At 38.6% G+C, this 17,030-nt stretch overlaps 1 protein-coding gene across 1 annotated transcript in view; it reads left to right on the forward strand.

Annotated features, from left to right (window-relative positions):
- The first annotated feature begins 554 nt into the window (after nucleotides 1-554).
- PAPPA2 (pappalysin 2) overlaps nucleotides 555-17,030 on the forward strand; it is a 294,094-nt gene continuing 277,618 nt past the window's right edge. Inside the window, exon 1 of the mRNA XM_084865191.1 lies at nucleotides 555-633. The gene's annotated coding sequence lies outside the window, so the exon portion shown is untranslated. The remainder of the gene's footprint in view (nucleotides 634-17,030) is intronic.

Here is a 17,030-nt window from a genome sequence, read left to right on the forward strand (position 1 = left end):
GACTATGACAGAGTTTGAAAATGTCAAGAAACCCTAAAGATTATCCAGTTTACAACCTTCAGTTCAGAGTTGGCCATAATAGATCCAAGCTTGAACACAAGGCACTTGACTCTTCCTTTGTTGTTTTTAACTTGATCACATTTCTTACCATTACTCCTAGAAAACTTCCAAAGATAGTAAACTCCCATTTACCTTGAAGCCAAATGTAACTTAATCTTCCCTAGTTTTCTAGACTCTCCACTCTTTGAATTTCTTTGAATAGTTATGTGGCTGTAGGAAATCTAAATTTTCCTCTTAAGTATGCTGAGAATCTTGGTTTGCAACAGGAATGATAGACTGTCACCTACTCATTTGTCTTATCCCACAATACACACACAGCTGTTTAATAATAATAATAATAATAATAATAATACCAGTCCTTCCACCAACAGTATGATTTGGAGGCTATTTTTGAAGTTCCTCTCTCTGTGGTTATATGACCAGCTGGATTCACATTTTGATTCTTTATTTTTTTAAAAAATTTTTTGGGAATGATTAAAATTTTTTTACAGCCATCCAAAGTCAACCTATAAAGCAGCTACTCAGAGAAGTTCTGAATTTCCCTGTCTACTTCACTATATTCTTTATGTATAGGTAATTATTTTATGTCTTTTATATGAATATTTTACTTTGTGGTCTATTTTAAAACTCTCTTTTATATGTATATTTTATTCAGTTTTACAGTATTTGTAAATGTCTATAGAAAGGTTTGCATTTTATTGTAATAGTCAAATGCATTTGACTTCTTCTTTTCAATATAGACATGTTCTATTTTTTTCTTGTCTAATTGTAGTGGCCAGAACTTCTAGTACAGTGTCTGAATAGAGGTGAGAATATATTATATCATTGTCTTATTCCTAATATTAAGGAGAACTCATGTAGTTTTTACTATTAAGTATTATGTTAGCTTTAGGTTTTTCCCAGATGCTCTTTATCTGGTTGAGAAAATTTCCTTTTATTTTAAGTTTGCTGAGAATTTTTATCAGGAATGGATTTTGGCTTTCATTAAATATGTTTTCTGCTTCAATGGAGATGCTATATGGTTTTTGTATTTTACAGTATTCATACGATGTTATATTGATTGATTTTTAAAATGTTCCTTGTATTCTGGATTATGCTGTGATATTCTTTTTATATATTGTAAAATTCAACTTGCTAAACTTTTGTTTAGAATTTGTGCATCTATGTTCATAATTAATACTTGTCTATAATTTACTTTTCTTGTAATGTCTTTGTCTATGTTTGGAATCAGAGTAATCTGGGCCAGCAGAACAGTCCAAGGCTTAACACTATAACCTCTTTCTATGGTTACCTTACATGGTAAAAGGTGCTTTGCAGATGTAATTAAGTTACAGATCCTGAGATAGGGAGGTCATAGTGAATGATCTGGATGGGCCCAATGCAATCATAAGAGTACCTATAAGAAAAGAGGGAGGTAGAAGGGCCAGAGAAGGAGAGGTAATGATGGAAACAGATTGATGTATGGTGAGAAAGACTTGACTGGGCCTTGAAGATGGAGGAAGGGTAGAAAGGGAAACATGAGTCTTTGAAACTTGCCTAATTTATGTTATTCTGATAAACTGCTGTAATGGCTTCATGTTGCTATTGCAAAAAAATTATCCCAAACTTGGTGGTTTAAGTCAACAGAAATTTATTTTCTTATAGTTAAAAACTGGTTGTGTAAAATCCAGGTGTCGGGAGGGAAGTGCCTTTTCTGAAGGCCCTAAAGAAGAATCCTTTGTTGTTCTTCCAGCTTCTGATGACTCCAAGGTGTTCCTTGTTTGTGGGTGCATAACTCCTATCTCTGCCTCTGTCTTCACCTGGCCTTCTCTCTATGGCTGTGTCTTCTCCTTTTCTGTTCTCCTGTGCAAGGGTAACAAATTTCATTTCTGAAGGGTTTAAAATAAATCATTATCCGGCCGAAACCGGTTTGGCTCAATGGTAGAGTGTCGGTCTGAGGACTGAAAGGTCCCAGGTTCGATTCTGGTCAAGGGCACATCCCCGGTGGGGGCTGTGCAAGAGGCAGCTGATCGACATTTCTAGCTCTCTATCCCTCTCTCCTCCTCTCTGTAAAAAATCAATAAAATATATTTAAAAAAATAAAATGAATCATTATCCTATACTTTCTGCAAAGCTACATGCTCCAGTAAAATGAACTCGGGTCACTTTAAAACAGGGGTCTTCAAACTACGGCCCGCGGGCCACATGCGGCCCGCAGAGGAGTCTGATCCGGCCCGCCAGGTTTTTTGGGCAGTGAGCGCAGCCGAGGTGTTACAGTAGGAATTAGTAGTTCATATAGTCCGGCCCTCCAGCTCTCTGAGGGACCGTGATCTGGCCCCCACTTTAAAAAGTTTGAGGACCCCTGCAAAGTTAAAATATCTAATATTATACTGAAATTAAATTATCTTTAATTTCTGGCATTTGGAATCAGAATGGGAAACTGTCTCACCTAGAATCTCCCTTTGATTCCTGCAGACATGGTGTGGCAAGAAGGAGAAGAAAGTAAGAAAAAACCAAGCCAAACCAAAATATCTCTGTTTTGGTGTTTTCTTTTAATTTCATTGCTACCTAATCTTTTGGTTATCAAATTTGAATACTGTATTATACATAGTTAACTTCTTTGAGACAATTCATTACTAATAACTTAAAGGGGCTGGACTGTCTTCTTAGAAAATAAACTTCTTCTAGAAATTATGCTTCTCTTTTGCATAGTTATAGTTGGTCACTGATGGAGGTCATTGATGGTAAACTGAACTCTGTGTAGACCATTTTTAGCTATGAGAAATAGAGAGTCAGGGATATGACACTAGATTGTGCCATCCTTTAGTTTTCATTTTATATTAAGGTATCTTTTTAAATTAACATTTTTATATTAGGTAACTTTATTGAAAAACAAGAACACATAATTTGATTAATTTTTTGGTTTTCATAAATAAAAAATATCAGAGCAGAGATACAATAAAACATTAAACTGGTTTTTCAGAAGAAAGTCCTTAATTACTTTTTAAATGCCTATTATTCTGTGAGCACTAAATGAATTTCATTTCATGTTAGCCACATTTCTTTATTGGTCTGCCCTCAAGCTCAGAGACTCTGTTATTTAACCTCCTGGGTGCTTCTCTGAGGACTTGGAAATTCTCAAACAGCTACTTGATTCTAATTCACATCAGAGTTCCTCTTTTCTGCCTAACAGCTCCTCTGCTTTTCAAGTTGGCTCTTATAAAGGTTTAGTCTTTTTTCTTATGTGTACATTTAAAAGTTACCAAACAAGATTATCATGTCCCAGAAGATTAAAAATAAAAACAAAAAACAAGAGGGTGGTGGTGGCGATAAAATGAAGATGGAATAAAATGGAATTTGGGAGCAAAGGAAATGTTAAAAGATTGTTTCATTATTTAAAGGTAGTTGAGGCAATGCTAACAGTTGTTGAAGATAATAATAGACCTCTCTAACTGGTATTTTCCTCATTCTTCTCTATCAAAGAAAAAGGAATTAAAAAACTGAAAGGCAGAATAAAAAACTAAGATGAGTAAGTAAAAGCAAGAGGGCTTCCAACTGCTTTAAACATATTTAGGATTTTAGATTAAGGGGCAGTAAGTCGTGAACTTGGAAATGTATGCATGGAGTTAACATTAATGATCTTTGAGGAGACAATGACAAAGCAGAGGGTTGCTAAAAATCTGAGGGAGGCAAACATTTTAACTTTTATAGTGGAAAGTATAGATTTCAGACATTACAGATGGGAAACTTGGATGTCCATTCACACAATTGTTCAGGCTGGATCTGTCCATGACCATGTTCAAGGCTTGGCAGGGAAGTGACACAATATGTTAGCTGGGAGGAACAGCTAATATATTGGATGATAGAATCAAGACTCAAAAGGCTTTAGACAGAATGGGACAATGAGCTGAAAGTACTATGATGAAATGAATAGTGGTAGCAGAACAGTACTACAATTAATAAAACAAAAAACAAAAAACAACCAACTGCTTCTGTTCAAGATGGGCGGGGTAGTTTTTAAAAGTTTTAGTTGAATGTAAGGGCAATGTAGGCCAACAGTGTCATTTGGTTGGTGAAAGAATTTATTGCAATCTCATCCTGTGTTGGAAGCATTCTTGTGTTTCCATCAAGGGAGAGAATTGTTCCTTGCACCCAACACATGTGGAGGATGAATTGGACTTTAGGCACCACATTTTAACAGGAATATTGATAGTGGTACTGCTTCAGAGGAGAGTGACAGGATTCTGAATAGTCTGTTGGGAAGAAAATGGGATCCATTTATTCTGAAAAGGGAAGAACTTACAGGTAATTTGTTAACAACTATCTTTAGATCTCTTCATTAATTTTTTCATGTTTAATTTTTTATTCAATAAGCATTTTTTCAGAACCCTCTAGTAAATGCCAGGGCAACAGAGGTAAACATGCAGGAGTTGTGGACAACTGGGTATCCATTAAACAGTGTATAGTCCTCGCCGCCTCCTTAGACCTCCTGAGTTAGCCTGCAGGTTGAGGTCTAGAAAGCTGCATTTTTAGGAACACATATCTTTTTTTTAAAAAAATATATTTTATTGATTTGTACAGAGAGGAAGGGAGAGAGATAGTTAGAAACATCGATGAGAGAGAATCATCGATCAGCTGCCTCTTGCACACCCCCTACTGGGGATATGCCCGCAACCAAGGTACATGCCCTTGACCGGAATCGAACCCGGGACCTTTCAGTCTCCAAGCTGACGCTCTATCCATTGAGCCAAACCGGTTTCGGCAGGAACACATATCTTATCAGCATAATTGCATAAATGTTGTGAAGGTTTTTTCCAGTGTGCTTAGAAAACACATGGAAAGGATAATTAGTCAGTTTAATGTAGTAGTATAAGGGCACAGGTATTTCTGGATGTCCTGGATAGCAGAATTAGAACCAGTGAGTGGAACTTGAATGGCACCAGTTTTCAGATCAGAATAAGTGAATGAATGACTAAATGAATGAATGCAATCCCCATTTTAACAATGAGGGTCTTCAAAAATGGAATGTTTTCTGGGAAACAGTGCACCTCTCATTCTGGAGATGATCACAGAGAGCCTCAACCAGCAACTATTATGTGGTTTGGGGAAGAAGGTTGATATCTCCCAATCTATGATCCATGTTAGCACAAAGAGGGACATTTCTACCAATACTTTTACCCCCTTTCTCTCAATCTTCTTACTTATTCCTTCTCATGGGAGAGACGAGTCAACTCTGTTAGAGGCTAGGGCATTTTTGAGGCCATATTTTCCTAGGGATGGGTCATCATATAAAGCTCTTCCTTTATACAGTCTGGTGATTACTGTATGAATCAAATATGCAGGCTCTTCATCCAGATGGGTGTGGGTCCCCTGGTTCTACTCTTTAGCACCCAATGACACACCTGACTGTGTGGGCCACAGTATGTAGTGAAGACTTCAACCTGCACCAGCTACAAGCTATATTCCCTAGGACTTCTGTTTTGAGGGTCATTGAATACTTTCCAGGCCATTAAGAAACTATTTGTATCTCTATTTAGTTAGAAGTTCCATTATTAAATAGAGTTCTGAGGTAGAGAACAGGTGAGTCATAGGCCCACAAATCCATAATACATTTTTTTTTTTTTATTGAGTGGTATGAGGAAACTGGCAATTGGACTCTTTTAGCATCCAGGCAGGTAGTCCCTAGAGGGTGAAGTTTGGACTGAATGATTTTGTTAACTTTTCACAGTCTTAATGGAATCTGGATGCTCCAAGTGCTCATTTGTTTATAGACTCAGGCTGGTACTACTTGAAAAATTTTTCCTTAAACATGCTGATCGATTATGCTTATCTTTCAAGTGGTTGGACCTCAACATTATTTTCTTTCCTATGGCTTCAGGAATCCTCAAAAAGTTGGTGGGGTTGCACATATAATTTAGACTATCTCTTCATTTATTTAAATAATTGTGGTATGTGTTGTGGTCCTCCAGATCCTTCTGTGAGGATCAAAACACTCATTCCCCAACTTTTTGGGAGTTGGCAACTGATGGCTTATAATAGAGCCCTTCACCAGAGATTGTCCTCTGCTGAATGTCAGCCAAGATTATCCTTCCTTCCTGGAGGTAGTCCATCCACATGGCTGATCCAAGAGTATGAAGACTCATCCCTTCCCCAAATTTGAGACAATTCTGTAGGGCCTTCCAGTTTCAGAGCTCCCCAGGGGATTAGCTGAGGATTTTACTGTTACACACCAATTTCTCTCTGGGTTCAATGTTGCTTTCATCTGTTCCAATAAGTTTGATCCCAAGAGGACTCCAAACAAAGGTCTTGCATATAAAAGTCACTTGCTATCTCTGAAGTCTTCCTTCCTCCCAGGGAACCCAACCTGCAGCATGAATAGTCACTGTCTGAATTTAGGTATCAAGCAAGTACTAAGTGTATGGAACATGGCAGTGAGAAAAGAGTTGATAATGTAGTTGATTTGTTCCAGCTACGATCTTGCCCTGATCTTTATTAAGACTTGTTTTAAATATGTTGCTGCCTTACAGCTGATGCTCACAGAGTGCTGCTCTTGCACTTTTCTTAACATGTTGCATCTCATGTGGCTTTGCTCTAGTCACCTCAAGGCTATTGGCACTAGTATGCCATTCTGGCTGTGCTAGACTCTGGATGCCTTGGCACAGTTGATGACCTATTCTCAACCTCCACTTCCTTGATAAGTATTTTCTTTCTGCTGCTGATTGAAGCTTATCCTCATATCGGCCCATCTTTGTATTCTGAGTCTTCTGCTGGTGAGGAAACCTGTTCCTTTCTTATGTGTAGCTCCTGTAGGGCATCTTTGACATAGCTGCTTGGCTCCCTAGTGCAAAAATCTTTCACTTGCATCATCCAGCCCTCTTGTCAGAAATGCAGACGCCTTTGAAAGATTGATTTCTTTTGTATATTTGTTTTTATGCAGTTCTCTTTGGCTTTGGACATATGGGCATCCCAGGAGGCTGGTTGGGCTACCAGTAGATGGAGAATGTTTTAAGGACAGCCTCAGATTGTACCCAGAATAACTGCTTCCTGTCCTGCACTCAGGCCATGATACTAAGTTTGTCCCTCTGAAGACTCTCCCCAATTATGATAACTTTTCCTTCAGTGGCCTGGTTGTCACTCTTTGGAGAATAGCTTCCCTTGAGACCTCCCAATCTATCAGAAATGTCTCCATTTGTCTAGACCTCAATTATGGACACAGTTCAAGTTCTTTCCCATGAGGACCTAGGTCCCATAGCAGTAAAAGGATGTACTAGCTAGATTCTTATCGAAGTATTCACAAACATTCCATGACACTTACTCTTAATAGCCTGGTGCACATAGATGACCTCTGGACAGGAGGGCGTCCAGTTCCACATGCTAGCATATCTGAGTCTCAGCCAGAATGCATTGCTTTGTACAACTCTGGGATTCCACGAAGACAATGCACATTAGGATAAGAACAGGACCTAGAGTCGGGAGAGCTGGAGAGAGTCCTGTTATGCCACTCACCCCTTGCCTCAGTTTCCTTAATTTTCAATGGTGGAATTAGACTAGATCATGTCTAACCTCTTGTAGTTCTAACACTTCATGGTTCTTTGTGTCTCATCCCCCTTTTTATTGCCATGACTTTAATTGGATCTGTCATGAAATCCTCTGAGGGACAACATTCCCAAAACAGTTTGTTGCTGGAATGCAGAAGATACTTTTCCAGGGTTGACACATATGCATTTCTTTGTGTGACCCCTGGATCCCAGCACAGAATTTTCCATAACAGTCTGTCTGGGATTAACAAGTGCTTCAGGAGAGGACCATTGAGGATAGCTCACGTGTAGTAGATTCATGGGTAGAAATCATTAGGTTCACCTTGTGCCCACATATTATTGAAGCTTGGAAGGAAATTAGTTGGTTAGAGAATTTTTTAAAATGCATTTACTGCCCTAATACTAAATTCCTGTATTAAACATACAGAAAAGAGAAAATAATAATAATAATGGGTGGATTATACACTCATATAACAAAAAATTTAATGGTTAAAGTGCACATAAACTGGCTCCTCAGGATCAAATGCTGTAAGTACATAATGTGCGTGTTTTAGCAGGAAGTAAAGCCCAAAGACAGAACAACAAGGCTAGAAAGAACTTTATGAAGATAATCTGTTTCATTTTCTTAAGGGTAAATAAGCCTACACCAAACTATCTCAAATGGGAGATGATCGATGCTATCTATTTAAAAAACAACAGAATATAACTCAGGAAGAAGCACTGTCTCTTCTTTTTTCTTTTTTCTTTTCTTTTATTTTTAATAAATCTTTATTGTTCAGATTATTACAATTGTTCCTCTGTACCTGTGCCTTCCGCAGCTCCTGTGAGACTCAGTGTACTTTTCTCTTTCCTTCTAGTTGTAGAATTTCCACTCAGCTAGCCTTCCTGTGGTTCTGGATGATGTCCATTTTGTCTTTTAGTTGTAGTTTTGAAATTGTTGTGCAAGGCAGGAGTTTAGGTGTTTACTTTTGCAGCCATTTTGGTTTCTCTCTATCTCTTCTTTATAATTCATGGTCTGGAAAGCCTTTCCATCACACTGTCTTTATCCAGGGGAGATAGTAAGCAGATCTAACACAGAGACACTAATACAAAGGCATACAAGTCAGCTTTCTTCAGTCTCTATTATCTCTGGGTCTTGCCAATTCTTTCTTTAAAAAATGATGCTGCTTTAATCCGTTCTCTGTATTTGTCATACCTCCTTACTTTGGCTTAGGTATTTGTTATTTCTAATCTGGATTACTGTAATTGTCTCTTCATTTAGGAAAATTCATTTTAATGGTGGGACACAATTCATTTTAATGGTGAGACCCAATGTAAAAAAACTGGGACCCAATGTAAGATCAGATATCCCCAGGTCCTCAGTAAACTATAGAATTTCTCATTAGTAAGGTGGACTAGCAGTGGTCTAGCAGGCATGCTAAAGAATTTAGGAGAGAGGACAAAACCCATATAGTGTTAGGAACAATTGTACCAGAGATTTTATTTATTTATTTATTTATTTATTTATTTATTTATTTATTTATTTTTAAAATTTATTTATATATTTTATTGATTTTTTACAGAGAGGAAGGGAAAGGGACAGAGAGATAGAAACATGGATGAGAGAGAATCATCAATCAGCTGCCTCTTGCACACCCCCCACTGAGGATGTGCCCGCAACCAAGGTACATGCCCTTAATCGGTACAGAACCTGGGACCTTTAGTCCACAGGCCGACGCTCTATCCACTGAGCCAAACCAGTTCAGGCATGTACCAGAGATTTAAAGAAAAATACCTTTGTACCTTCTGTTGTGGCCTATATCTTATATTCCTGTGTTAGTACTAAAACTGGCACACAGAACATGATCCAATTAGTGGGTTGGATAAATGAGGTTGGAGAGCTTTCTATCTAACAAGGGTGATTGACAGGAGACTTTTTTCCTTTTTTCCCCCCTCTTTTTTTTTTTTTTTTTTTTTTTTTTTTTTAAAAAAAAACCTTTATTCAGATTATTACAGATGTTCCTCTTTTCCCCACTATAGCTCCCCTCCACCCTATTTCCCTCCCCTCTGCCCCATGCCCTTACCCCCTTCCACTGTCCTCATCCATAGATGTAAGATTTTGTCCAATCACCCCTCACACCCCCTACCCCCCAAGAATTGTCAGTTTATTCCCTTTCTATGTCCCTGATTCTATTATATTCACCAGTTTATTCTGTTCATCAGATTTTTTATTCACTTGATTTTTAGATTCACTTATTGATAGATAAGTATTTGTTGTCACTTTGTAGTTCATAATTTTTATATTTACCTTTTTCTTCTTCCTCTTCCTAAAGAATACCTTTCAGCATTTCATATAATACTGGTTTGGTGGTGGAGAACTTCTTTAGCTTTTTCTTATCTGTGAAGCTCTTTATCATACCTTCAATTCTGAATGATAGCTTTGCTGGGTAGAGTAATCTTGGTTGTAGGTTCTTGATATTCATCACTTTGAATATTTCTTGCCACTCCCTTCTGGCCTGCATAGTTTCTGTTGAGAAATCAGCTGACAATCATATGGGTGCTCCCTTGTAGATAACTTTTTCTCTTGCTGCTTGTAAGATTCTCTCTGTCTTTTGCTCTTGGCATTTTAATTATGATGTGTCTTGGTGTGGTCCTCTTTGGATTCCTTTTTGTTTGGGGTTCTGTGCACTTACTGAACTTGTAAGTCTATTCTTTAACCAGGTGGGAGAAGTTTTTTTGTCCTGATTTCTTCTAATAGGTTTTCAATATCTTGTTCTCTCTCTTCTTCTGGCACCCCCATAATTTGGATATTGGTATGCTTGAAGTTGTCTCAGAGGCTTCTTACACTACTTTCATATTTTTGGATTCTTTTTTCTTTTTGTTTTTCTGGTTGAGTGTTTTTTGCTTCCTTATATTTCAAATCTTTGGTTTGATTCTTGGGGTCCTCTAGTCTACTGTTGAGTTTCTGTATATTATTGTTTATTTCAGACAGTGTATGCTTAATTTCTGACTAGTCCTTTTCCATTTTTTGGCATTCTCGTTAAGATCCTTGAAGATCTCACTAAGTTTCTCAGATGTTTCTAGTAGATTCTTGAGTAACCTTAGGTGGTTCTGAACTTTATATCCAGTCATTTGCTTTCCGCCATTACTTTCATTTGTGACATGTTTCTTTGTCTCTGTGTTTTGGCTGCTTCCCTATGATGATAGAGTGCCCTTGTGTGGTAGGTGACTTATAGGGCCCAGTGGCTCAGCCTCCCCAATCACCTGAGGTGGACACTCTTGGTGAACCCTTTTGTGGGCTGGGTGCACAGTCTTGTTGTAGTTAAGCCTTGATTGCTGTTGGTACACTAAGAAGAATTGATCTCTAGGCCAATTGGCTGTGAGGACCTGCTATGTCTATAAGGGAAGAACTGCTGTACTGGAGACACCCTTATGGGCCAGGACTTAATTTCAGTGGGGCTTTGGTCCTCACTGAGTCTGCCTCTTGGGTGTGTCACTTATGGATATGAGGAGTTGAAATCTGGTATTGTCTCACACTGACCACTAGGTATACTGGCTCCTGGATCTCCAAGGAGGTGCAAGTCAGTTACTGTCTGAGGCCACCCAGCAGGATCTACAGGGAGATCTGCAGATTTCTCCTCTTTGTTTGGGATTTGGATGTTTTGGATTTGTCTGACCCAATTGCAGTTTGTTGGTTTAAGTTGGGAAAGGGCAGGCCATTCATATGTAAAAGCCGCTGCACACAGTTTGAGTGGGTTTGTAAATTAGGTGGAATGGGGTCTCAGGGAGTCACCAGGGTATAGCAAACAGTGATGGCTGCCAGTCAGCCATCTCTGTGTCTCCGCAGCTCCATGTCCCACACCCCAGCACAGTAAACAATGATTCCTGCTAGCACTTCTGCAAGAAAGCCACCCTCACTTTCTGACCTGATGCCAGACAGTCCAGCTTTTCCCTGTAGGAGTCTGAGTCCCCATAGTTCTCGCCAGAAACTGGAATTCAAAGCAATCGGGAGCTTGTATCTCCTTCCTGATTGAAAATAACAGCACACCCAGTTGCCATCCCAATTCCCATGCCTCCATACCTCTGCTTTTCCGTGCCTCTGCAAGTCCTACCCAGTCTCAATGTGCTTTTTTCTTTCCTTCTAGCTGTAGAATTTCTACTCAGCCAGCTTTCCCATGATTCTGGGTGATAATCGTTTTGTCTTTTAGTTGTAGTTTTGGTGTGGTTGTGAGAGGCAGCACATATAGGTATATACCTTAGGATGCCATATTGGTTTTTCCAATAAGAGATTTTTTTACTGAGTGCTGGTTTAACTAGACATATTCTAAAGTCCTCCTAGCTCTTTAATGACTGTATGATATATTGGGACCTTGAGATAAAATTCTCAGAGTGTAACTGTTTCCATATAATAACACACATTTTTCTTGTTTGAATATTAAATTTGGCGATTTTGATCATTCTCATAGTTCAGTTAAGAGCATAAATTCTATTTTTAAAAGGTCTTTTTAATTCAGTCACTTTACTAACAAATAGTTTAGCTCCATTATCTCTGCTCAAACAACTGAATCAGATATATTACTCAGTGATTTTTATTCTGCCTCTCTAAGATCCTACCAATGTACCTCCAATGTCAAAGTGTTTAATACGGAAAACAGAGATTAGGTGTGGGTTGAAAAGACTTAGGCAGATTGAGTTCCAAGAGTAAACCAGATCTAAGGGCCAAGGGTCAGCAGTCAGGAGCCAGCTGAGCAGTCTGGCATGTCATGGGAATGTATATTGTGTGTCACAACCTGCAAGTGGGATTAACCTGGGCAGAGGGACAGAAATCAAGAGGACACAGATCCCCCATGGTAGGGCAAGGCAAGATCGACAGTCTAAAGGCTTGGTAGATACAGATATGAGGAGCTAGGAAAGGATCAGGGACAAGGGGCTGGCCAAAGCAGAAGGCAGAACACAATCAAAGAAGGGAACCTTGATTTTGGGGTAGATTCTGCCCCAATAAGAAGATTCTCAGTCCTTCATGTTATAGCAGGTAGTAACATCAGCACTAATTCAGTTTAGACCTGTAGGATAATATTTGTACTTGGCCAGAGGAAAATTGACTAGTGGAGAGCTATGATGTTTCTTGTTACTTTAATTAATTTATAGTCTCTTATAAGCATATCTAACATATCCAGTTACACAAAGAACCCCTTGAGAGCAGGGACCATGCTTTTCTATCCCCAGACTCTCTGTTACACTCAGAATAATGTTTTGCATATATCTGACATTCTGTCATATATTGTGAATTAAATTACAACAGTATTGAAAATTTAGTAAACATTTCTTAGAAAACATGACATAGTCCTTAGAATAGTTACTTATTAGCAATTATTAACATAATTTGGCTTCCTTGTAATTTTGCAAGGGATTCTGTTGTCCAATGACCATTTGTTAGCACTGAAAACCATCTTCCACAATTCTTCACTGCCTGTTTTAGGTGTTCCCCAGAATACAAGGAATTTTCTAACCTAAACAAAGCTGCTTTTCATGTATTTAACCCATATTATTCATGTCACCCAGATTCTCTAGGGTCCATCAATAAAAATTACAATAATGGTTATTGCTAATGCTACTATTAATTATTCATGTTAGTGTCATCCACTAAAATCACTCTCAAATTCCCCAGGTAGATTTAGGCACTTTCTTTTCTATATTATCATGTCATTATCTTTTACTTCCTCCTTTCTTTCCTTCCATTTGCCTCACAGTGTTATAATAATTCTTTGTTATTTTGTCTCCTCCATTAAAATAAAAGTTCCTTCAGGGCTAAGGCCTCTTACCCAGGTGAACATACTGTCTCTTAGCACAGTTTCTGGGCACAGGATAGATATTCAGTGCTTGTGAGTTGAATAAAAGAATGACTTTGATTATTTTAACTATAGTTCTTTAGACAATACAGTTTTTAAATGATCGTTTCTCAATGAATATCTAGCCGCACTGTGCTAAGAACTCAGACATTATTCCATTGGAGGGCTGGTGGACATTATACATCTGTTTATGTTTAAAGAAAGACACTCAGTTGAATGTTATTTTACAGACTCTCAGATCTGGGCTTTTTTTTTTTTTTTAAAGATGTCTTTTTTGAAAGAACTCATTGTCACTATGACCTGAACCATCCACACTCAACTTTCCTCTACCCCGACCCCATGCCTCCTCTTGCAAGCACGTGTTTCATGCAGCACCATTTTGGGGAAGAATTTTATAAAAAGGAAGGACAATGGATCTAATCAGGTGCCAGAGTGGAGAAAGAAGAGCTCACATGTTTCTTTGGTCTTTGTCATTTTTTCTCTTCTTATTAAGACCTGTAGAGATAGCCTGTGTCCAAGAATCTGAAGGATGAATCTGACACCATGAGCTATCCAAGTGGTAGTGGGCTGGGGAAGGATTAGATGTGAAGATTTGAGGAAAAAATTTGGATAAAGAACCAGCTTTTGCTCCGTGGTTAAATGATCAAATATCCCTTTAATTCGTTGAACTTGTCCATGAAATTTGTATCTTGGAAAAACTGCATTGATCTTGGCAGGGCACAAGTTTTATGTTTGTGAAAGTTGAGTTTTTAGTATTTTGGGTTCTCTTTCCTTAAGTGTTCCATGTTTTCAGAATAACCCTACCATCTCCCCAATCCACAGTAGTGAAGAAATGCTGCTTGCAAAGGTAAAAAAAATATTAGCTTCACAACTTTTTTTTTTTTTTAAATATATTTTATTGATTTTGTACAGAGAGGAAGGGAGAGAGATAGAGAGTTAGAAACATCGATGAGAGAGAGAGTCATCGATCAGCTGCCTCTTGCACACCCCCTACTGGGGATATGCCCGCAACCAAGGTACATGCCCTTGACCGGAATCGAACCCGGGTCCCTTCAATCCCCAAGCCGACGCTCTATCCATTGAGCCAAACCGGTTTCGGCGGCTTCACAACTTGTATAATTCTTTTTTCAGTTGATCAGGGGCAATTCCAGGTTCCCCATTCATTTTGGCCACAGACAAGCCAGTAGTATCCACATGAATCTAGATTATGTTGACTTTGTCCTGTTCTGACAACATATAATATTCTATGTCTTGTTTAATCACACAATAGAAGGGCAATTATGACTTAGTCATTCACTCACCATATTCCAACTTGAGAACATTTGTTCATGTCCATCCTCTTTCCATGATGAGGGGTAGTGAGTCTAGTTTCTTTTCTTTTTGGAACCAGAAAGTAAAATAGGAGAGATATTCTGGAGGATGAGAGTCATAAAGAAGGGCTGGGAAGTACATGGATATGGGGAGGTGGCGTTCAGGGAATAAATAATTTGGCCAGGATGGTAGAATAAAATTGAATAGAAGAGGCAGGAGAAAAATATACTTTGGTCAGTATAGGAATTAAATAGGAGAGGAAGTTGGGACAAGAGAGGAAATACACCAATAACTTGAATGGTAAAGAGACTAGACAGAGAGGGTATGTAATATAAATTGTTTTTAAAAGACACTTAGGATCCCTGGAAGGGGCTAATTACCTAGATTAGTGTAATATAATAACAGTATAATAAATATAATAGAGTGTCTTTACAGTAAAGGCTGGGGAGCAGCAAGTGTTAAGTTTAGCATATTCTTGTAAAGCTTCAATTTGGTGTGGTGGTTTTATGAAGAACTTATTCCTCTTCTTTCCTGTCCCATTGAGTAAACCTCTTGAAAAACATGACTCACAAACACACTACCATAATGAACTTAGGAAAAAGGACACATGGAATTATATAGTAAGTCTTGTGGTAGGTGGGCTTTTTTTTTTTTTTTTTTACCAGATTAATGTCAAAGGAAATGATGACAGCCTTGTAACTTTGCAACTTTGATCAGTCAAAGGGCATTTTCCCAATGCTTTTTCATCCACGATTATAGGAAAACCAAAACTGTGAGGGAGGACGTTTTGGAGGGAATTGATCTACTAGTAAAGCCCAGGACTTTCTACAACACCAGAATCCACATGTTGATGCACTCTTGTCTAGACTCCTGCAGAAGCCTAGTTTGTCAGGTCCTGTGTCTTATTGCCAGCTCCTACCTCCTTCCTGGGAAGGAGATCCAGGCATGCAGCATCTTGCTGAAGCCATGAGCAAGCCCCATCCCACCCACATTCCTTCGTCCTGTGTTAGTGAGCCCTTTAGAAGAATACTAAAGTTTGGGGCCTTCACCCTGAGGTATCCAACTTGAAGAGCTAATGAGTAAAGTACAGTAACAAGAATAAGTCCCAATGAGCTTATTAAAAAAACTCAACCACAGCCTTTGGCAAGGACAGGAACTATTGTCTGGAACTTGTTTGTTGATTTGAATGCTTTCATATATCCCCCACCCACCCTTTCAGAACAGAGAGATTAGCAACAAAAGATAGATTTTCAAAGTGCCATACAGCTGTGGTTTATACTCCATTTTTGGAGACCATTAGGATGGCTTCTCGTTGGGATTATAAAGGGTTCTAACCAGTTTCTATTCCAATGGACCTCCTGGGACTTTTGCTGTGGTGTGTGTGGAAAGCGGAAGCACTCTGATCCAACCTCCAACTCTTTTGCAAAGGCTTCTTTGTAATTGCTTTGGCTTTATGAAACCCTCTTCTGCCTAAAAGCAAAACTTGTTCAAGTGCTATAACTCTTCTATCCTGGAATCTGTAACACCAGCAACATAGAACTGACCCCCAATTGCATTTTTCCCTCACTAGGGAAAGATCATGCTTTCAGAGTATCTATAGGGTTAAAATATGTCTGAGAATTTTTAGGGATTTCATGCCCTTCAAGGATTTGCATCCACAGGAGGGGTAGGACTGCAGCTGTGTAGTCTTTAACTAGTTCTGTGCAAGTTCTGTGATAATAAGGCCAGTGATGGAGGGTGAAAATCACAGGCGAAACATACACAAGGAGAAAATTACAGGTGAAAATGCCCCCTTTGAGAAGTGTTTGTTGGCATCTGCCAAAGCTGATTCCGTGCCACATCTATGACCCAGCAGTTGCACTTCTAGGTGTGTATCAAACAGAAACGCACCAGAAGACTTGTACAAGAATGTGTATAGCAGCCTTATTCAAAATAGCCAAATCCTGAAAGCTACACAAATTCCCATTGACAGTAGAAAGGATAATTCAGTTGTGACATTTTTTCACACAGTGGAGTAATATGCAGCAATTAGAATAAATAATCTACAACTAAAAGCAACAACATGATGAATCTCAATAAATAATGTTAAGTTAAAGAAGCCAAGCACAAAAGGATACACAGTCTTTGAATCTAATTATATAAAGTACAAAATGAGCTAAACTAATCTATGGTACTAGAAGCCAGGAGAGTTTTTACTCATGGCAGGTGTGCAGATCTGAAGAGAACACAAGGAGGGCTCCTGGGGTGAGATTAAGCATGTTCAGTTTGTGTGTTCAATCTGTGAAGTCCATTCTGCTATAGACCTAGGTAATTG

Source organism: Pipistrellus hanaki (assembly GCF_964339955.1).
Source record: "Pipistrellus hanaki genome assembly, chromosome: 18".
NCBI lineage: Eukaryota > Metazoa > Chordata > Mammalia > Chiroptera > Vespertilionidae > Pipistrellus > Pipistrellus hanaki.